Source organism: Schistocerca nitens, chromosome 9, assembly GCF_023898315.1.
Source record: "Schistocerca nitens isolate TAMUIC-IGC-003100 chromosome 9, iqSchNite1.1, whole genome shotgun sequence".
Classification (NCBI taxonomy): domain Eukaryota; kingdom Metazoa; phylum Arthropoda; class Insecta; order Orthoptera; family Acrididae; genus Schistocerca; species Schistocerca nitens.
The window spans coordinates 107,285,893-107,308,686 of record NC_064622.1 but is presented as its reverse complement, the minus strand read 5'-3'; the positions used below and the strand labels follow the sequence as shown (position 1 = coordinate 107,308,686).

Below are 22,794 nucleotides of genomic sequence, written 5' to 3'. Positions count from 1 at the left end.
GTGTCTTTAAAACGTAATGATAATGAAATCAATCCCTTAAAAAAATTAAACACATCTCATTTGGTGCCAAAATGGTGAACACTATAGAGAATTCGATCAGAACTGACTGTGTTAAGGTTTTGGGAACCCGGGATTTCACAGTGTTGGGCTGGCTGTCACCCAACAAACCTCGTCTATGTTTGGTCAAAACGGCATTTTTCTGCTAACATAAACGGTGATGAAGTTGAAGGTTGGATTACATAAATGGAAGGGAAAATAAGTGAATATGAACTGGGAGATATGATACTACGAGAAGAAATTTACGAAGTACTGAAAGACCTACGTCGAAACAAGGGCCGGCCGGAGTGGCCGAGCGGTTCTAGGCGCTACAGTCAGAAACCGCGCGACCGCTACGGTGGCAGATTCGAATCCTGCCTCGGGCATGGATGTGTGTGATGTCCTTAGGTTAGTTACGTTTAAGTAGTTCTAAGTTCTAGGGGACTGATGACCTCAGAAGTTAAGTCCCATAGTGATCAGAGCCATTTGAACCATTTAGCGTAAAATGATATAATGCTTCGTGTACATCAAATGATAGATGTGGATACTTTCTGGGAAATGTTTTGCGAATAATGTTAGAAGAAAGGAAGTAATAAATTAAAAACTCGTTCATGAAGCGGCAATTTTTCTTGCATGACGTCATTTCTCCTGAATTATGTTTCGTACATTGATATGTTTTATGCAAGTACATTTAGTGGTGTATGTGAGTTCTGCCTGCGAAATGTGTTGCAAATAGAGTTAGCAGTGAAGAAGTAATAAATCAAAAGGTGATATCGAATGGGAAAGTTGTACTGCACAAACAGCGGAGATGTAATAAGCGATAAACCGTTTTACTTTCATAATTTTGGGGGGAGCTTCAGCGACGAGAATTGTCTTTTAAGATTTGTAATGATGAATTATGTGTAGAGCTGGTTTTCGAAACAAGGCCCTGGGACTAGACAACATTTTGTCAGAACTCCTGATAGCCTTGGAAGAGCTAACCATGGGAAAACAAAAAAAATTTTTATGTGTAGCGATCCGCAGCCTCCTGATGCTTAATAAACGTAAACATGGTGCATGTTAGGCTCTAATGCGATGTTTATTTAATCTTGCGGTTAGCATTTTTGACCATGCACCATAGTCAAGCACATTTGTAACATCCGTATTTTATTTCATTTTCAAATCACTCTTAATTACAAGCAAAAAGTAGCCACATTTCATCATTTTACGAAAGGATCCACAGTATAGTGACAGCTCTTAAGATAGTATTCCGAACAAGAACATAGTGACAGCAGCTGGTAATTTGTTGTCACAGATACATATTTATCCAGAGACTTTAATACTCTCGATGGCACATATCGTAAGTACGTTACAAAACTCGAGAATCTTAAAGTATTTGGATCAATATGTAATTGCGGCAATGAATAACCAGCTGCTCTCATTTTTTTTTTTAAAAAAAAACGCTCTGAGCACTTTGGGATTTAACAGCTGACGTCATCAGTCCCCTAGAACTTAGAACTACTTAAACCTAACTAACCTAAGGACATCACACACAGCCATGCCCGAAGCGGGATTCGAACCTGAGACCGTAGCGGTCGCGCGGTTCCAGACTGAAGCGCCTAGTACCGCTCGGCCACGACGGACGGCTGCTGTCAATTACTATCTTGCTGTACGTAGAGGAAAGTTCGGAATACGATCGTAACAGGTGTCACTGTAATGTGCATTCTTTCGTAAAATGACGGAAAATGGATACTTTTTGCTTGTAATGTAACCAAAATGACGTGAAATACGGATGTTACAAATGTGCTTGAAAATGACGCTTAATCGAAACTAGCTTGTCGCGCAATTAAATAAACGTCACATTACAGCCTACTATGGATAATGTTGACGTTTATTTATCATGACAACACTCATCCATCGGGCGTGGAAGATCTATGAGACAGGCGACATTCCCTCACACTTCAAGAAGAATGTAATCATTCCAATTCCATAAAAAACAAGTTCTAACAGGTGTTAAAATTACTGAACTATTAGTTTAATAAGTCATGGTTGCGAAATAATAACACGAGTTATTTACTGGAGAGTGGAAAAATTGGTAGAAGCCGGCTTCTGGGAAGATCAGTTTACATTCCGGAGCAATGTAGGAACACGCGACGCAATACTGACCCTACAAATACTCATAGAAGATCCGTTAAGGAAAGGGAAACTTATGTTTATAGCATTTGTAGACTTAGAGAAAGCTTTTGTCAATATTCAATGGAATACTCTCTTCGAAATTCACAAGGTATCAGGGGAAAAATACAGGAAGCGAAAGACTATTTACAACTTGTGAAGAACTACCAGACAGCAGTTACGAGAGTCAAGGGGCATCGAAGGTAAGCAGTGGTTGAGAAAGAAGTGAGACAGGTTTGTAGCCTATCCCCGATGTTATTCAATGTATACAGTTAGCAAGCAGTACTGTAAATCAAAGAAAAATTTGGAATACTAATTAAAGTCCAGGAACAACAATTAGAAACATTTAGGTTTGCCAAAGAAATTGTAATTCTGTCAGAGACAGCAAGGGTTTGGAAGAGCAGCTGAACGAAATGCACAGTGTTTTGAGAGGAGGATACAAGATGGACATCAACAAAAGCAAAACAAGGATAATGGAATGTAGTCGCATTGCATGATGCGATGCTGAGACAATCAGATTAGGAGACGACACACATTTTGGGCAGCAAAATAACTGATGAGTGCCGGAGAGCGTATAATATGTAGATTGGCAATGGGGAATAAAGCGTTTCTGTAGAAGAGAAATGTGTTAATATAGACTTCAGTGTCAGGAAATTTTTTCTGAAGGTATTTGTCCGGAGTGTAGCGCCGTATGGGAAGTGAAACATTGACGATAAACAGTTTAGACAAGATGAGAATAGAAGCTTTCGAAATGTGGCGCTACAGAAGAATGCTGAGGATTAAGCGCCTAGATTGCGTAACTAATGAGGGGCTGCTTTATAGACTTGGGGAGACAAGAAATTTGTGGCACGACTTGATTAAAAGAAGCGGTCAGTTGATAGGACACATTCTGAGACATCAGGTGATCACCAATTTAGTATTTGAGAGAAGTGTAGGAGATAAAACTTGTAGAGGGAAACCAAGAGATGAATACAGTAAGCAGATTCAGAAGGATGTAGGTTGCAGTAGTTATTCGGAGATGAAGAGAATTTCACCGAATAGAGCAGCGTGGAGAGCTGCAGCAAACCAATCTTTGTTCTGAAGATCGCAGCAACAACAACAGTCTGCACGTAGATCCAAGTCAATATACCGGAGGGAGAAGACAATGCCCCCCGTCTATGTTATCCCAAATCGCAAGCACATTAAGAAACTGGACTGGCTTTATCTGGAAATGAGATTCAATAATCCCATTTTGCATAGATTTGGGCTTATCACTGCCGATCAGACCTCATCTATTTAGCTCTAGTCACTTTATGTGATGAAGTTCCGTTGAGATCTGGCGTTATTGTACACAGTTTTTGTTATGGCAATTAGTGAAATTGCAGACAACTCGAACTGTTTCGCCTCGGAAAGAAATTGAGGAACCTTAGGCTGGTCATCGCCTCTCAAACATCTTTTGAATCAAATTTCCATATATTTTATTCAAAGTCTCTGTTTAGATTCATGAGGGGTGGGATTAATGCACCACCTATGTTGTGCTGAAGCGTGAGCTTCTCTGGCAACTCGACTAGTTATGGGGAAAAAAATCCAACCACATGGCAGGGATGGTACAGCAACTAGTAATGTACGATGACGAAAAAAAGTCTTGGTTGGAGGGTTATAATTACTATTTTTTTACAACGACGCGTTTCGCCTGGGCTCTTCAGATGGCCGATATTAGATGGTGTTAGGCACAAGGGATACCGAGCACATAAATGGTTTCAGTAAATAACTGCGCTCGTCGGGTATTATCTATAACAGCCCTGATCTTCTTTTGCGTTCATGGACTATGTCGCATGCCTCGACAAGAACACTGCTGAGTGTTTTCGAATTCTTGGCGAGAGCTGTTATTTGCTTGGACGTTCTGTATGGTCAGTATCCCGTGTGCCTAATACCATCTAACAACAGCCACTCTGAAGATACGTGAATCAGGCGAAACGCCGCATTAGTAAAAAAAATTACAATCTTGCAACCAATAATGTCTGTTTCTTCATCTACCAGTTTTGGTTGGAAAAGAGATTGTAGAGCTCCGGATACCATGCTTTTCAGCTAGTCATCACCTCGCAGAAACGATCTATTTATAAAAAATTCTTTGTATTCTACAAAGTCTTTATTGACGTTCAAAAGAGCAGGAAGGGGGACGGAGGAGCGTAATGCACGGTATCTACGTTGTTCTATGGCTAGCACGTCAGCGAAGTCTACCTGTTTTGTCAGAAAAAGGCGTTGGAAAATCCAACAGTGTTATTTTTGGAGTTATCATTGCACCACATAGATACTCTGTTTAGGTTAAAAAAACACATTTTATATACAGTCTCCGATACATGTAGGTGGCGTTACGTACACCATCTGTATTGTTCCCATTAGTGATAACGTCAGGGACCTCGACTGGCCTTGACTAGAAAAAAGTTTAGGGAGCCTATGGTCCCATAGCTTTCGGCTGGTCCGTGGAAAAGGCAATTTATCTTACATAGACCTCATTTAGAAATGAGTAGGGTGTGATAAGCTTCATTAGAACTGTCCCGAATGGCGGGAAACTCAAAGTACTCTAGGACCTTTGACTGGAAAAGAGAAAGAGTGAACCTGGAGTACCATTACTTTGGGAAGACTGTCACAATTGAGACTCCACATATATACCTTCATCCAGTTCTGCGGTACCAACATGGAAGTCTCAATTTTGTTGCAAGTTGTATTTCATTCATCATACTCGACGTTTTACGAAAGCCTACAAGTGTGTCATTTATGATCGAAATAATGAAAAACTCCACCTGCTACTTACTTTTCCATACTTATCACAACGCGATTCGAGAGTTTATTCTCATTTTCAAATGCATTTGTTTACGTGAATATTTTTGTTGACATTTGCATGTGTGACATTCAGCATCTCTTGTATTTCAGACGTCTCTTTGAGGTCATACTGTAATCGAAAAATCAGATAAAGTGAATCTTGGAGTGTTTTTATTTGCTTATTTGAAAATAATATTTTTGTTTGTATGCTCACACAGACTGTGCCTCCTCCATTAGACACAGTGTCATACACACTCAGATCATCACTAACACTGTTTGTTTTGGTAATCAAAACCTGCTTCAAACGTACAAAGATATTACGGCTGTATGGTTTCACAAAGAGTTTGCACACAGACGGAGGTTAGAGATGGTACGCAGCTTTTTCTTGTTTACAAAATTTTTGTGACATAGTTGTGCCTAATGGAGGAGGCACAATACCTGTAAGCATACGAACAGAAATACTATTTCTAACAGTAGCAATTAAAAACACTCAATGATTTATTCTGGCCGATTTTACGATTGCAGTATATCCTCAAAAAGGCATCTACAGTGCAAGAGAGGCACAAAAGCACAAACGCAAACATCACCAAAAATATTCATGCAAACAACTCCAGCTGAAAACTAGACTAAATTCTCGAAATGGGTGTTGGGTGATAGTTACCTGCTGTATCTTGTTGTGAACCATGTGGTGCTGAAAATTATATATTAGCACTCCTGCCGTTATCAGCGGTTTTGTTTCTAATTTCTAAGAGCGAGGCCTCTAACGCTAAACGAAAACTGACAGTATGTGTACGTTTAGAATATACTGCGCGAAGGAGCAGCATGTAATAGGAACAATGTGAATGTAAACAAAGAATGAATTATTAAATTGTATTATCAAAGAAACAAGAAAATTAAAAAAAATAGTTGTAAATCTCAGAGTAGTTGGTTAGAAGAACAATTGCGTGTTAAGTTTTCTATGTGTGCGCCTGACTTTCATTGTGTATATACATTACTAATTACCACTGGGCGCCTAATTGAAGCTTCAAACACAGTGAAAAACAAGAGCATAGTTGGAGTGCCCTCCAAATAAAATTGATGTAGACGTTAGTAGCACGAGAATTAATAGATCGTATTTGTACCAGGAGGTTTTAGTGATGAGAAAGTAATGAGAAGATAAGAAGTGATGTTCGCTGTGTTGTCTCCTTTTTTTAAACTCAGAAAAGACCTGTATGAAAAGACCTGTACCGTTCTGAATGATAACTCTACACCCCAACAGGCACAACTTCTCCTTAAATATTTAGAAGATATTTGACAATTCCCTCATCCTGCAGAAGCGTAGTAAAGTCGTGTCACGATATTATGTCATCTGAAGCAAATGACACGCAAAGGAAATGGGCCGAAGAGAGGGATAAATATCGTGAATGGTGAGGTGAGAAAGCGGCCGCATGTATAATAACACTTTATTCTCCTGTGATACCGAAACAAATTTGCGGCCATACGCACCAAACCCAACGCGCTGCTGTAAATTCCAATGTTGCGGCTGCACCGCGCTGTGTCGTAAACTCCACACAACACGTGAGGCCCGTGGACAGGTTGTTCACGAACTAGGGATTGCATGCACGCTAGCGTCGTGTTGGGTGAGAAAGCTCGTGTGACCACCTTAATTGGTGTCGCAAATTCCTTTACTGTCACATAAGAAAAAAGACCAGTGAGCGTAATGGGGTCGAGTTTCTTACCCCAGAACAAAAAAATACTTCCACAGCCTTACAAACACATACGTTCATAACGATTTTCGTATTGATAGCCAAAATGTGGAATATAAACGTGCACATCTCCATTCAGAAAAGTCAACTGTTGAGTTGTATTTGGTCTTGTTGATGTGTGAGTAACACTTGTGTCGAATCTCTTTCAGGTATTTTTGACATAGATAAACACTCAAAAACTTGTAAGTCGCCCGAATAGATAGTTGCTTGGATAGGAAATCGAAAAGACGCAAAGTTGAAACCAGCTTTTCAACTTGAAGCAGAAAATCAGAAGAAAGCGAAAAATACATTTATTTTCGTCCGAGAAGTTATTATCAGTTGACGTCCCCTTCGTGTTTCGCGCTTGAAGACTACGAGACCATACCCTTAAGAATTCCAATTGCGAAGCACAGACGAAGGAGTTCGTTCTCCTTTTCCTTAATGCATCACTCTTTTCAGTGCAGTTAGAATGATGAACCCTTTTTACACTACAGAAGATCGGTCTTCTCTGGTGAAGAAAGGATTCGTCTTATGAAATGCTTTGAAAGGTTAGCGAATCAAGAAAAACGCAAGACGCACACCCCTCCTTCCCCTCCACGCTTTCCGATGAAACGGACGTCTCTTTGTTTACAGTATGTCATAAATAAGAACCTTGTTTTACGTCAAGTAGTACCGTTTCGACACTGCACGTCTGTTCTATAAATTCCCTTAGAAATGGAAGGCAGATTTAAAAACAAAACAGGCAAGGATCTGCCGGTGTAGAGAAGGCCTTCGACAGGATAATCCATACGTAATATAAAAGTGGATTTATGTATGTATGCATGTTCATTCCAATCTACTCCTGAGCCACTGGATCAATTTCAACCAAACTTGGTACACGTATCACTTCCTGTCTGTAAAGAACTACTGTGGCCATAAGAACCACGCACCTCTCGAAGTGGTGGGAGTGTAAAAGGGGCATAGCTTACTACATGAAAGTAACCAGACTGTGCTCTTTTAGTACTTAGTACGAATTCATGTAGTGACTTGCAACCAGCTTTACACATAATTAATAATTACAAACCTTAAAAAGAGAATTTTTGTCACTGAAGCTCCACACAGAATAATGAAAGTAAAAAGGTTTATCGCTTATTACATTTCCGCTGTTCCTGCAGTACAATTTTCCCATTAGGCATCACCTTTCGATTTATTACTTCTTCACTGCTTACTCTATCTGCACACATTTCACAGGCAGAACTCACATATACCACTAAATGTACTTGCATAAAACATATCATTGTACGACCCATATTTCAGGACATATGACGACATAAACACTGAAATGCAAGAAAAATTGCCGCATTACGAACGAGGTTTTAATTTATCACTTCTTCACGTCTAACGTTATTCGCAAAAAATTTCCCAGAGAATATCCACATCTATTATTTGATGTAAATGAAAAATTATATCATTTTACGACTCTTAGTTCAGGAGATAAGACGACATAAACATTGAGCTGCATGAATACCAAACTACAGGGCGAAATTCGCTGGAGGTACAGGTGAAATACGTGTGAAATATATGAACTGTAAGTGAAATAAATGTGACATGTGCCACGACCGGAAACTCTTCCGAAACCTATGGATCCGTTTCAACCAAACGTGGTACACTTACTACTTACTGTCTGGGAAGATATTCTGTGGGGATAAGAACTAGCATCCCCTATAGGTGTGAGGGCGATGAAGTTACGAGAGAAGTATGGCGGGGGGGGGGGGGGGGGAGGACAAGGTGGACAGGCAGAGTGTGGGAAGGAGGAGATGGACACAACTGAAGGGGAAGAGGAGATGCACAGACAAGGGCAGAAAGGGAAGATGGTTCAAATGGCTCTAAGCACTATAGGACTTAACATCTGGGGTCATCAGTCACCTGGACTTAGAACTACTTAAACCTAACTAACCTAAGGACATCACACACATCCATGCCCGAGACAGGATTCAAACATGCGACCGTAGCAGCAGCGCGGCTCCGGACTGAAGGACCTAGTACCGCTCAGTCACAGTGGCCGACAGAAAGGGAAGAGGAGGAGACAGACAGACAAAGGTGAAAGGAGGGGATGGACAAAGAGAATGGGAGGACGAAATGGACAGATAGAGAGGAGGAGGGAACAGGTTGACACAGAGATGAGAACAAGAAGACCAGATTTGCAGCGAAGGATTGGGAGAAATAGACAAAAAGGGAAGAGGAGGAGATGAACAAAGAAAGATGGAAGGAGGAGGTGGAAAAAGAGATTGGGGGGAGGAGATGGAAGGAAACAGATGGACACAATTAGAGCTGAGAACAAGAGGACCAGAATTATTGAGAAGGGTAGGCGGAAATGGACAGAAAGAGAAGAGGTGGGGCGGATAGAGAGAGGATAGCGGAGGCCATTGCCAGAGAGAGGGAGGAGGATGGTTCAAATGGCTCTGAGCACTATGGGACTTAACAACTGAGGTTATCAGCCCTCTAGAACTGTGTTCGACAATGTAAAATGATGCAAGATGTTCGAAATTCTGAAAAAAGTAGGGGTAAGCTATAGGGAGAGACGGGTCATATACAATATGCACAACAACCAAGAGGGAATAATAAGAGTGGACAACCAAGAACGAAGTGTTCGGATGAAAAAGGGTGTAAGACAAGGATGTAGCCTTTTGCCCATACTGTTCAATCTGTACATTGAGAAGCAATGATGGAAACAAAAGAAAAATTCAGAAGTGTAATTAAAATTCAAGGTGAAAGAATATGAATGATACGATTCGCTGATGACATTGCTATCCTGAGTGGAAGTGAAGAAGAATTACATGATCTGCTGAACCGAATGAACAGTCTAATGAGTACACAGTATGGACTGAGACTAAATCGAAGAAAGACGAAGGTAATGAGAAGTAGTAGAAATGATTTTTTTTTCTTTTTTTTTGTCATCAGTCTACTGACTGGTTTGATGCGGCCCGCCACGAATTCCTTTCCTGTGCTAACCTCTTCATCTCAGAGTAGCACTTGCAACCTACGTCCTCAATTATTTGCTTGACGTATTCCAATCTCTGTCTTCCTCTACAGTTTTTGCCCTCTACAGCTCCCTCTAGTACCATGGAAGTCATTCCCTCATGTCTTAGCAGATGTCTTCTCATCCTGTCCCTTCTCCTTATCAGTGTTTTCCACATATTCCTTTCCTCTCCGATTCTACGTAGAACCTCCTCATTCCTTACCTTATCAGTCCACCTAATTTCCAACATTCACCTATAGCACCACATCTCAAATGCTTCGATTCTCTTCTGTTCCGGTTTTCCCACAGTCCATGTTTCACTACCATACAATGCTGTACTCCAGACGTACATCCTCAGAAATTTCTTCCTCAAATTAAGGCCGGTATTTGATATTAGTAGACTTCTCTTGGCCAGAAATGCCTTTTTTGCCATAGCGAGTCTGCTTTTGATGTCCTCCTTGCTCCGTCCGTCATTGGTTATTTTACTGCCTAGGTAGCAGAATTCCTTAACTTCATTGACTTCGTGACCATTAATCCTGATGTTAAGTTTCTCGCTGTTCTCATTTCTACTACTTCTCATTACCTTCGTCTTTCTCCGATTTACTCTCAAACCATACTGCGTACTCATTAGACTGTTCATTCCGTTCAGCAGATCATTTAATTCTTCTTCACTTTCACTCAGGATAGCAATGTCATCAGCGAATCGTATCATTGGTATCCTTTCACCTTGTATTTTAATTCCACTCCTGAACCTTTCTTTTATTTCCATCATTGCTTCCTCGATGTACAGATTGAAGAGTAGGGGCGAAAGGCTACAGCCTTGTCTTACACCCTTCTTAATACGAGCACTTCGTTCTTGATCGTCCACTCTTATTATTCCCTCTTGGTTGTTGTACATATTGTATATGACCCGTCTCTCCCTATAGCTTACCCCTACTATTTCCAGAATCTCGAACACCTTGCACCATTTTATATTGTCGAACGCTTTTTCTAGGTCGACAAATCCTATGAAAGTGTCTTGATTTTTCTTTAGCCTTGCTTCCATTATTAGCCGTAACGTCAGAATTGACTCTCTCGTCCCTTTACTTTTCCTAAAGCCAAACATATCGTCACCTAGCGCATTCTCAATTTTCTTTTCCATTCTTCTGTATATTATTCTTGTAAGCAGCTTCGATGCATGAGCTGTTAAGCTGATTGTGCGATAACTCTCGCTCTTGTCAGCTCTTGCCGTCTTCGGAATTGTGTGGATGATGCTTTTCCGAAAGTCAGATGGTATATCGCCAGACTCATATATTCTACACACCAACGTGAATAGTCGCTTTGTTGCCATTTCCCCCAATGATTTTAGAAATTCTGATGGAATGTTATCTATCCCTTCTGCCTTATTTGACCGTAAGTCCTCCAAAGCTCTTTTAAATTCCTATTCTAATACTGGATCCCCTATCTCTTCTAAATCGACTCCTGTTTCTTCTTCTATCACATTAGACAAATCTTCACCCTCATAGAGGCTTTCAATGTATCCTTTCCACCTATCTGCTCTCTCCTCTGCATTTAACAGTGGAATTCCCGTTGCACTCTTAATGTTACCACCGTTGCTTTTAATGTCACCAAAGGTTGTTTTGACTTTCCTGTATGCTGAGTCTGTCCTTCCGACAATCATATCTTTTTCGATGTCTTCACATTTTTCCTGCAGCTATTTCGTCTTAGCTTCCCTGCACTTCCTATTTATTTCATTCCTCAGCGACCTGTATTTCTGTATTCCTGATTTTCACGGAACATGTTTGTACTTCCTCCTTTCATCAATCAACTGAAGTATTTCTTCTGTTACCCATGGTTTCTTCGCAGCTACCTTCTTTGTACCCATGTTTTCCTTCCCAACTTCTGTGATGGCCCTTTTTAGAGATGTCCATTCCTCTTCAACTGTATTGCCTACTGCGCTGTTCCTTATTGCTGTATCTATAGCGTTAGAGAACTTCAAACGTATCTCGTCATTCCTTAGTATTTCCGCATCCCACTTCTTTGCGTATTGATTCTTCCTGACTAATGTCTTGAACTTCAGCCTACTCTTCATCACTACTATATTGTGATCTGAGTCTATATCTGCTCCTGGGTATGCCTTACAATCCAGTATCTGATTTCGGAATCTCCGTCTGACCATGATGTAATCCAATTGAAATCTTCCCGTATCTCCCGGCCTTTTCCAAGTATACCTCCTCCTCTTGTGATTCCTGAACAGGGTATTCGCTATTACTAGCTGAAACTTGTTACAGGACTCAGTTAGTCTTTCTCCTCTTTCATTCCTTGTCCCAAGCCCATACTCTCCTGTAACCTTTTCTTCTACTCCTTCCGCTACAACTGCATTCCAGTCGCCCATGACTATTAGATTTTCGTCCACCTTTACATACTGCATTACCCTTTCAATATCCTCATACACTTTCTCTATCTGTTCATCTTCAGCTTGCGACGTCGGCATGTATACCTGAACTATCGTTGTCGGTGTTGGTCTGCTGTCGATTCTGATTAGAACGACCCGGTCACTGAACTGTTCACAGTAACACACCCTCTGCCCTATCTTCCTATTCATAACGAATCCTACACCTGTTATACCATTTTCTGCTGCTGTTGATGTTACCCGATACTCATCTGACCAGAAATCCTTGTCTTCCTTCCACTTCACTTCATTGACCCCTACTATATCTAGATTCAGCCTTTGCATTTCCCTTTTCAGATTTTCTAGTTTCCCTACCACGTTCAAGCTTCTGACATTCCACGCCCCGACTCGTAGAACGTTATCCTTTCGTTGATTATTCAATCTTTTTCTCATGGTAACCTCCTCCTTGTCAGTCCCCTCCCGGAGATCCGAATGGGGGACTATTCCGGAATCTTTTGCCAATGGAGAGATCATCATGACACATCTTCAAATACAGGCCACATTTCCTGTGGATACACGTTAGTGTCTTTAATGCAGTGGTTTCCATTGCCTTCATGTCGTTGATGATTGCTGCTTCTTCCGCCTTTAGGGGCAATTTCCCACCCCTAGGACAAGAGAGTGCCCTGAACCTCTACCCGCTCCTCCGCCCTATTTGACAAGGCCGTTGGCAGAATGAGGCTGACTTCTTACGCCGGACTTAGGACTACTTTAACCGAACTAACCTAAGGACATCACACCCATCCATGCCCGAGACCGGATTCAAACCTGCGACCGTAACAGCAGCGCAGTTCCGGACTGAAGGACCTAGTACTGCTGAGCCACAGTGGCCGACAGAAAGGGAAGAGGAGGAAATGAACAGAGAAAGATGGAATGAGGAGGTGGACATAGAGAGTGGGGGGAGGAGATGGACAAACATAGAGGAGGAGGATACGGATGGACACAACTAGAGTTAAGAACAAGAGCGCCAGAATTATTGAGAAGGGTAGGGGGAAATGGACCGAAAGAGAAGAGGTGGGGCGGATAGAGAGAGGATAGAGGAGACGATTGACAGAGAGGGGGAAGGAGGATCGTTCAGATATCTCTGAGCACTATGAGACTCAACAACTGTCGTTATCATTCCTCTAGAACCTATAATTACTTAAACCTAACTAACCTAAGAACATCACACATAACAATTATCGAGGCAGGATTCGAACCTGCGACCGTAGCGGTCGCATGGTTCCAGATTGAAGCGCCTAGAACCGCTCGGTCACACTGTCCGGCGGGGAGGAGGAAGTGGACAGCAAAAACAAGATGAAATGTACAGAAAGAGAGAGGAGAGGAGCAGATGTACAGAGAGATGTGAGAAGAGGAGACGGACTGAGGCAGGGTAAATGAGGAGATGGAGAAAGGAAGATGGATGAGGAGACGAACAGCGAGGTGGGCTGACGATAGCTGGGCAATGCTGGGTCTCAGGTAGTATGGAACAAAATGTTCGCAAGCATTATAAGACTGGAAATAATAAAGATGCAAAAGTGATCTACAAGTACAAAATCAAGAGTAACAACAGTGAAAGATGAAAAATGAGAAAATCCTGTTAATAAGCCAGGATACCCACTACAAATTGTAATCTCCTCCCACCTCCCTAATTCCAGTTGTTGTCCACAATGAGCAAATTCTCTTCAGAAAATTATGAGAGGAGCGAAGATTACGATAAACTTCCTAGTTTACTTAGCTCTTCGCAAAGAGTTGGCTCCAGTTCTTATTGTCTGGGGGCCTGATTCTAGAAGCTGAAATTCTTACATTTTAGGTCCTCATGGTTGTATTGATCTAAGCAAATTGAAGATTGCTGTTGCAGAATTTTTGTTGTTACATTAATATATTTTGTCATATTTTAGTATTTCATACCCTCTTTTGAATTTTCACATTAACAAAGCCGGAATTACATTGTTAGACCAAAATACAAAAGTACATCTGATCACATCAGAGGCATACTTACTAGTCTTTCGCTCTGCGGTAATAACCATATTCCAAAGGAAAATTTGGAAATTTGTGGTAAGGTCTTATGGGACTAAAATGCTGAGGTATCGGTCCCTAGGTTTACGCACTACTTAATCTAACTTAAACTAACCTACGCTCAGGACAACACACACACCCATGCCCGAGGGAGGAATCGAACCTCCGACTGGGGTAACCACACGGACCGCGACGAGGCGCGTATGACCGCGCGGCTACCCCGCGCGCCATTCCAAAGTGTTTGCAGTTTTTCTTGACAAATGAATTCCTATTAATTTCGATTATTTTTTCATAAATGAAACCAGAAATAAATACCTATTGGTTCTAACATCGAAAATGAAGTAATTCCTTTTCATAAATTTTAGCTTCAAATATAACATATTGTGTACAAAATCATATGAAAGTTTTCAGAAAAGCAGCTGAGATAATATTGAGCTGTCCAAAATTTGAAAACTAGTTCTGGTGTCGATAACTACTGTTGAGGGGGATGTCCCTTTGCAAAATGGTTCAAATGGCTCTGAGCACTATGGGACTTAACTTCTAAGGTCATCAGTCCCCTAGAACTTAGAACTACTTAAACCTAACTAACCTAAGGACATCACACACATCCATGCCCGAGGCAGGATTCGAACCTGCGACCGTAGCGGCCGCGCGGTTCCAGACTGTAGCGCCTTTAACCGCTTGGCCACCCCGGCCGGCGTCCCTTTGCAAACTGTACCGTCGTAGCAACTACGAAGCAAGTGAAAAAAATCTCAGGTGTAATCAGGTTCATGCGGAAAATGGAGCAACGCTGATGTTCGCTGTGACAAGGCCCTTCTGGCTACAAGATGGACGGCGTACATGGCACAAAACATATCCGAAGCATAAACGAGGCAAACATGAAGATAATGATGAACAGAAAGAAGTATGACCACTTGCTTAACATCAAAATTTGGAACAACACAGTAGTCCAAGTAGGAAAGGAATTCTCTGGTCTTGGAAGTATAGCACGACGGACCTTACCAGACCCGCCACACGACAAGGTGAGCGTGTGAGCAGCAGTCCAAGGCCACATGAAAAAGAAGACTGAAGTAGGGTCCAAAGGTGACATGAACCTTTAGTAATGGTCAACCCGCCCGTGTATCCGTAATTTCCCTATTTTGTTTCGAGTTACTCGAAAATTCAATCACGATTTAAACCGTTAATGTTTTTTTTTCCGACAGAATAGAAACTTTATGATAACACTTACTAATATTTGGAAACCAAAATCTGGAAATATATTTTGGTGCCGTCAGTTCCAGGGGAACTAGTAAGTTACTTAATATAGTGGCAATCGTTACAAACGACTCAAGTTTTAAACTGTTGTGCTTCTCCCACGTGCAGGTGTAGGGATGCAGTGAGGACTGCCCTTTCGTACAGTTGGAATTGACTCAGTTAAGGGGACCTCTGTTGGCAGCTTTATTCTCAACTGGTAGGATGTGGCCTATGAACCTACCTCGTAGTTGGTAACGCCTCTGTTCTTGAGTTTGAAAGCTTACAGGGATGTGGTGCCAGACAACCCTTAAAAGATGTGGCACTCGCCACAATCTGTCCATCCAGTTTGAGCCTCAGGATGGACCCGGACGTGTCTTGCTGCAGGCATTTAGCCCTTTCCAGTTAGCAGCAGCTTACTGTTCATACGTCAAACAGAACGCAGCAACGTCAAACACATACACCTGCAACTTCGATACCTCGATGACCTCAAGTGTCTCGCGCCCACTACGGCACACCAACGACGCCTTCCATGTGATAAGATTCTACATCTACTAACATACCCTGCAAGTCACCCTATGGTGCATGGTGGAGGGCATGTTGCACTCGGCGACACGTACCTGTCACACTAGCAAATACATATCTACATCTACACGGATACTCTGCAGATCACGTTTAAGTGCCTGTAAGAAGGTTCACCGAACCACCTTCACCTGTTATTCCTATTTCGTATAGCGCGCGAAAAATCGAATTGCGTGACCTCGTTGCGATGGTGACAGGCGCCTCGCCCAACGACACACCGTGCTTTTGTTCACAGACAGATCTCTGCAGTAATTCTGCAAGCGCCTTTGAATATCTACGATGCTCTGGTTTTCCACCAAAGGGAACTCAATAACAGCTCCTGCTCTGAACGTACCTCCGTTACAGACGCCATTTTTATGGCTACGTGTGTACGCCGCAGCTATCGGAACTTCATGAAGCTATACAGCCTGAAACGGGAATATTCCACGATGTCCCACAGCTTATTCCGCAGTTTTCAACAGATATTGACCGAGAAAAAGATCTATTGCGTTACGTATTGAAATCCCCTCCTATCTTTAGAGCAAGCTGCTTTTCATCACACTACCTAGAAACGTTGTGTAACTCATCTTGCATCCTTCTACAGCCACTCAAGGCTGACACCTTCCTGCACACCAGAGAGCCAACAGTAAACGGTCGCAAACTGCTGGTCACCCTGTCCTTCGGATCGCTTGAGTAAACGGAGAATAACCGGAATTTCCCCCTTTCTCATCTTGTTGTTCAGTACTCTGTCCTCGGACTGAACACATTTCTGTGTAGCTAGTTATGGTTTCAGCATATGTGCTCTGTGTTATTTTACATCACATACCGCATATGAAGGCTGCCCTTGGCTAAATATCGATTTTTTCCTAATTTTAATTACAGAATCCGTCACTATTTTGCTACTCCTTTTTTCCTTGTTATTAGTTTTGTAATATCATTCCACCTTACCCAGTGTAATGGTACTTGAATTACGTAACCATTATGGTACCTCACCTGAACCTCTCGATACCAGTAATATTCTACTGTATTTCTGTTAACAACTTAACAGACAACATTCAGATTTGATTTCACTTTTGATACATCGATATAGTAATATTGCAATTATATTATTCTTATAAGTATTCTTTCTTTTGCCACTATTATCTTTGACGTACTTGTAACTCTGATTTTTGGGTGCGTAACCGATTATTAGTTGGTTAGTTGTTAACTTGCTAGAGAGTTGTTAGAGAGTCGGACCTTGAGAAGGTCAAGTCTTGGACGTCATGTTGAAAAGACGAATATTGTCGTCAGCTTATAAAATGTGAACTTTAACAGTGACTGTGAGGAAGATGTTTTCAACAAAAGTGTAATCATCAAGAATGGTTTGTGAAGCGCATCTACATAACTTTCGAATATAGCAGAATAAAACCTAGGCGTCTTTGCATCCGAGCTTGGAATCATAACCACCTAGATTTTCAACGATTGAGCCATGATTTTCCGACGAGACCAGCGTGGGAAACACAAAAAGATGAGTGCCTAGTTCTTTGATTATTACATGAAATGCCTATTAACTGTGCTCTAATGACACCTGCCACATAATATGACTGTTTTTTCCCGATAATGCAGTATTTAGCAGCGTGAGCAACACCACAATCGTTATTAAAATTTTGACCTTTGTTGTGGTAGGGTTGTTAGACCAGGGTCATGCTAATCAGAGACATACTAATCGGGGTCATGCTGCAAATTTCCACGATTCGGACGTCTTACACTTTTGAATATTGTATAGGAAATTAATTCGAAATTTACCACGGTTGCAAACTGTGGCAAGCTACTTTTATTTTCGTCTCTCATGGTTGCAAGAGATGTACAAGACAACAGAATATAGTGACCGCAACCTCAGATACTCCAGAGCAATTTAATGTACAGAAGTACAAGTATACAGCGTGACTTAAACGGAGAAGAAGGCAGAAGTAGAATGGCACAGGTGAAGGTATCTTCTCCCGCAAAAGACTCTACAGCTCACAGATTTTGATATGAAAGTGAGGAACACGTTCGTGAATGGGCAGGTCTAGAGCAAGCATACGGTAATGTAGCACTACCGAAGAACAATAATATTTTAGGGGATCCTCAGTCTTCTGTCTGGTTTGATGCGGGCCGCCACGAATTTCTTTCCTGTGCCAGACTCATCATCTCAGAGTAGTACTTGCACCGAGGTTCTCAAATATATGTTCGATGTACTCTAATCTCTGTGTCCCACTACCGTTTTTATGCTCTATAGCTCCATCTAGTACCATGAATGTCTTAGCAGATGTTCTATCATCTTGTCCCTGGTTCTTGTCAGTATTTTCAGTATGTTGTTTTACTTGCCAGATCTGCGGAGAACCTCCTCATGCCTTACCTTATACGTCCATCTGATTTTCATCATTCTTCTGTAGCGCCACATTTCAGAAGCTTCCATTCTCTTCTTTTGCAATTTTCCCACACATGATTCACTACCATCCAACGCTGCGCTCCAAATTTGTTCATCAAATTAAAGCTATGTTTGGTACCAGTAAGCCTCTCTTCGCCAGGAATATCGTCTTTCCCTCTGCGAGTGTCCTTTTTATGTCCTCCTTGCTTCGTCTGTCATGGATTACTTCGCTGCCTGGGTAGCAGAATTTCTTAACTTCGTCTTTTTCGTGCTAACCAATTTTGATTTCAAGGATCTCGCTATTTCTCTTTTTGATGCTCGTCATTAGATTCCTCTTTCTCCAGTTTCCTTTCACTCCATATTCTATACTCATTGGACTGTTCATTCCATTCAACGGATCCTGTAATTCTTCTTCCTCTTCACTGACGGTAGCAATGTCTTCACCAAATCCTATCGCTGATATTCTTTAACCCTGAATTTTAATCCCACTCTTAAACCTTTCTTTTATTTCCATCATTTCTTCTTCGATGTGCAGATACAATAGTAGGATCGAAAAGGTGAACCGTAGTCACACACTCTTTTTAACCCGAGCGCTTCATTCTTGGTATTCTAACCTAATTACTTCCTCTTGCTTCTTGTATATAGTATATATAATCCGTAAATAGCCATTTTTCGCGTGATGCTTACGTGAGTGGAACGCGAAAAAGCCCAAACAGCTGGAATAGCAGGACGTACCCTGTACGATGCACTTCAAAGTGGTTCGCAGATTATAGATATAGATGTAGGCAACTTACTCCTATTTTTCTCAGCATATCGAACATTTTACGCCATTTACATTGTGAACTCTTTTTCTAGGTTGACTAATCTTGCGAATTTGCCTTGACTTTCCTCCAGTCTTGGTTACATTATCAGACACAACGTCAGAACTCCCTCTGTGGTGCTTTTACCTTTCCAAAAATCAAACTGATCGTCATCCAAGAGATCCTCGACTTCCTTTTCCATTCTTCTATATATTATTACTCTCAGTAGCTAGGATGCATGAGCTATTAAACTGATTGCGCTCTAGTTCACGCATTTATCTGCTCTTCCTGCCTGCAGTATTGTGTGAATGCTTTTTTTTCTGAAATTCTGATCATATGTCTTCAGTATCACAGATTCTACAACCATTTTGAACAGTTGTTTCATTGCCATTGCCATCAGTCGTCTTAGGAATTCCGACTCTATTACTGGATCACCCATGTCTTCGGCATAGACCCCAATTTTTTCTTCTATTACGTCATCAGAGAAGCCCTGCACCTCATACAGGCCTTAAATGCACTACCAGCACCTATCCATTCGCTCCTCTGCGTTGAACAGTGAAATTCCAATTTCACTCTTTATGTTGCTGACCTTGTTTTTAATTTCTTTGGTCGAGCATTTGAAGCATCTCTTATGTTACCCAAGATTTATTCGCAGTTACCTTCCATATGCCTATATTTGTCTGTTAAATTCTGCGACAACCCATTTTAGAGTTTCCGATCCTCTTCAAGTGAACTGCGTACTGTTGTATTCGTTGTCGCAGTATACGTATCCATACAGAACTTAAAACGTGAGTCATCAATACACTGCACTTCAATATCCCACTTTCTTCCACCTTCATTCTTGCGGATGATTATCTTAAACTTCAGTGTAGTCTTCGTTGTCGCTATTGCGATATGGGTCTACTTGTGTTCCTCAATATGATTAAAATTCAAATGACTAATTTCAGAATCTGTATCTGGCCACGATGTAATAAAATAAAGACACAAAATATAGCTACACACTTAGTATGCACCTACATATTTAGTTTGACATTGATACTACATCAGAATATTTTGCGATCTCAAGATGACAGTAGCGGAAACCGGTAATAGTGAAGTACAAAAGTGTGTGTGATCAAGACAGACCTGTAAACTAAAGGCGCGCTTCAGTCTGAAACCGCGCGACCGCTACGGTCGCGGGTTCGAATGCTGCCTCGGGCATGGATGTGCGTGATGTCCTGAGGTTAGTTAGGTTTAAGTAGTTCTAAGTTCTAGGGGACTGGTGACCTCAGATGTTAAGTCCCGTAGTCTTCAGAGCCATTTGAACCATTTGAAAGTAAAGGCATCAATGACACCTCTCCGTTCGTGGGGCGTTGTTTCCTACACATTTCAAGGTCAAAAACGACAGTTCGCTGTATGAAGAGCAACAGGAAGATCTTTCACACCGCAGACACGCTCGAGCGTTTCAACGCTTCTCTAAGGAGACTGTCGACCGTATCACAATCTAACGTAATCGCTGCCGTTTGTAGCGCAGTACGGCATCAGTGTTTGCTCTGGTATACAGGGTGGAACCACTAGAAACCGGTCAAAATCGTTCGACGAAATCGGAACAAGTTTCGAAACAGCAAAAATGTTGCTATGCCTTTGCAGTACTCACGTTTCACGTCCTCCTTTGGCGTAATAATGGAGAGGTGTGACATTACCATCACCGTGCATAAAAGGGCAAACGGTCCCCATATGACCGCCCAGTTCGATAAAAGCCTCGGTGGCACCCACGCACATTTATTGAGTATTTTAAAAACATGCCTCCTACAGAGAAAACGTCCGAAATACTCCCAAGCGTGGGCAAGGAGCCAAATTAGCTCGGAGGTGTATCAAGTGGTTGCCTACCTGCAGGTATCTTGGGCTTCTTCGCAGACTTTCTCTGTAAAGGTACATTTTCAAAATAATCAATAATTTTTCCGGCGAATCCACTGTTCAGCGCTGGCTTGCAACGGAAGGCAGACAGGGGGATAGCATTACGGCAAGAACCAGTATTACCTGATACCAAACCCTTGCGTAAACGCTCATACCAAAGTACCTGTTGGTAAACCTCTCCGGCCAGGATGGCACGCTGCTTGCACCAGACATAATCAGAATACACAGTTAGGTCATGGGAAGCTGGATTAGTATAATAAAACATAGATGCAATGATTGAAAAAGAGAAAAAGAACCGCATACATCTCGATCTTTTCTTCCGTCACACGCAGGAGGGTAGAGGCATCGGAATCCGGAAACAACACAACTAAATAACACAAACGTATGAAATGAATATGACGGATCACTTTCAACGTCTTTAATTAGTGAGAATCAGCGGTGTCTGAAATTATTAGCATGGACTGCACACTCTTGAGGAGCAAGTGCGATGCTTGCGGCTGCTGCTGGTGGTGGTCCACTGCTAAGTAAGTGCCCTTAATGGAGGGAAGCCGCTCCGGCATCCGTAATCCGGTTTAAGTCGCCTGGCGAGTTTGCTCAGGAGCAGCGAAGGACAAGCCACAATTTAGAGCCGGCGGGCGACTGACGGCGTTTAGGAGCACCACGCCTGGCCGACCCCAATCTTCTTAAGGGATCAACACAGTCGGTTCTTTCCGCCCGCAACGAGAAGCCTGGCGGCACCGAACGCTGCCGACAGTTTGGCGGTTACTACCATGTTCGCTCGGCCATCTCTTTCGTGTTAGTTCACAGTAACATGTGACGTTTCAGAGTTCCTTTCACTTGTTTATCTGGGAGTTTTTTTCTACCTTATATCTGTTTTGTTTGATATAAGTGCGTCGTCCTACCTTTTCCCATCTTCAGCTAATCCGTTCATATCTACGTAACTGCTACAAACAACACACTCTGTTTCCCACATCCCTGTCTTCGTCTGTTGCTGTTGTGTATTCAGTTCAAAGACCGTTTTGATGTAACTCTCCATGCTACTCTCTCCTGTACACACCTCTTCAACCCCGGATAACTACTGCATCCTTCTGCTTACTGTATTCATCTCTTGGTCTCCCTCTACTATCCCCCTTCCCACCCTCCCGCCCCACTCCCCTCCCTCCCCCCCCCACCAGACAAACAACTTATTCCAGTATTAAATCGGTGTGTCTTATCAACTGATCCCTCCTTTTAGTCAAGTTTTGCCACAAATTCCTTGTCTCCCCACATCTGTTCAGTATCTTTTCTGTAGCACGATGCTTCAAAAGCATCTACTCTCTTCTTGCCTAAACTGCTTATCGTTAATGTTTCACTTCCATACATGGCTACATTCCAGCAAATACCTTCAGAAAAGAGTTCATAACAACCGAATCTATATTCGATGTAACAAATTCCTATAGTGTCAGATACGCTTTTCTTACCATTGCCAGTCTACAATTTACAACCTTCCTAATTCAGCCATCATCAGTTATTTTGCTTCCCAAATAGCAAAACTCATCTACTACCATGTGTTTCGTTTCCTAATCTAATCCCCTTGCCATCATCCGATTTAATTCGATCACATTCAAATTTCCTTCTTTTGCTTTTGTTGATTTGCATCTTATATCTTCCTTTCAAAACCCTGCCTATTCCGTTCAACTGCTCTTTCCAGTCCTTTGCTGTCTCTCATAGAATTGCAATATCATCGGCAATTCTTAAGTTTTTATTCCTTCCCACTGCACTTTAATTCCTATTCCAAGTTA

General features: G+C 41.9%; 1 protein-coding gene across 1 annotated transcript in view; it reads left to right on the top strand.

Annotated features, from left to right (window-relative positions):
* Positions 1 to 22,794, top strand: part of LOC126204040 (protein sidekick-2-like) — a 422,747-nt gene that overhangs the window by 384,731 nt on the left and 15,222 nt on the right. The gene's annotated exons all lie outside the window — the stretch shown is intronic.